This window comes from Sinocyclocheilus anshuiensis, unplaced genomic scaffold (assembly GCF_001515605.1).
Source record: "Sinocyclocheilus anshuiensis isolate Anshui unplaced genomic scaffold, SAMN03320099.WGS_v1.1 scaffold182, whole genome shotgun sequence".
Lineage (NCBI taxonomy): Eukaryota > Metazoa > Chordata > Actinopteri > Cypriniformes > Cyprinidae > Sinocyclocheilus > Sinocyclocheilus anshuiensis.
In genome coordinates, this window is record NW_015547632.1 from 177,610 (window position 1) to 178,924 (window position 1,315).

Sequence of the window (1,315 nt, forward strand, 5' to 3'; positions counted from 1 at the left end):
TCCCCCCCCCCCCCCCCCCCCACATCAGTCTACAATGCATACACCATAATGACAAAGCAAAACAGGTTTGTAACAACTTTGCAATTTATTAGAAATAAAAAACTGAAATTATTCCATTGCATGAGTATTCATACCCTTTTCTGGGACACTTGAAATTTAGCTCAGGACCACTCATATCACTTGTAGATGTTACTACACTTCGAGTGGAGTTAACCTGTGGCAAATTCATTTGAATGAGTATGATTTGGAAAGGCACACGCCTCTCAATAAAAGGTCTAACAGCTGAAAATGCATATCAGAGTAAAAACCAAGCCCTGAGGTCACCTTTAGAGCTCAGAGACAGGATTACGTCAAGGCACAGATCTGGGGAAGAGTTCAGAAAAATATTCTGCTGCATTGAAGATTCACAGAAGCATTTAGCCTCCATTATCCATAATGGAAGAAGTTTGGAACAACTAGTACTCTTCCTAGAGCTGGCCTCCTGGCCAAACTGAGAAATTGATGGAGAAGGGCCTTGGTTAGACTGGTGACCAAGAAGATGATGGTCACTCTAGTTGAGCGCCCTGATCTTATATGCAGATAGGAGAAACTTAAATAAAGACAAACATCACTGCAACACTCCACAGGTCCGGTCTTTATGGTGGTGTGGCCAAACTCAATCCTCTCCTCATTGAAGACACATGAAAACCCACTTAGAATTTGCAACAAAGCACCTAAATAACTCTCAAATTGTGAGAAACAAGATTATCTGGTCTGATGAACCTCGGAGGAAACCAGGCACTGCTCATCACCTGCACAGTACCATCCCAACACTAAAGTGTGGCGGTAGCAGCCTCATGCTGTGGGGCTGTTTTTCAGCGCCAGGGACTGAGGGACTCGTCAGAGTAGAAGGAAAGCTCAACACAGCAAAATATTGAGATAGCCTTAATGAAAACATAGTCCAGAACATTTAGAACCTCAGACTGGGCAGAAGGTTCACCTTCCAACAGGACAATGACCCTAAGCACACAGCAAGAGTGGCTTATAGACAACTCTGTGAATGTCCTTGAGTGGCCCAGCCAGAGCCTGGGCTTGAATCCAATCAAACAGAGAAGAAGGAGGCGGGAACTGGCGAACATTTGAACAAAACTTTAATAATAAAATAAATGCAAAATAGTCGCCCCTCGTGGACGACTCTCGCGCACAAACAGAACCAAAACACAAAATAAAATCCAGGCCTGGTCCTCTCTCCTCCAACACTCGTCACTCCTCCTTTTATCCTTCCGGAGCTCCTCCGTGGGACTCGAGACCGGTGAGTGGCGCAGGTGTCGCGCAT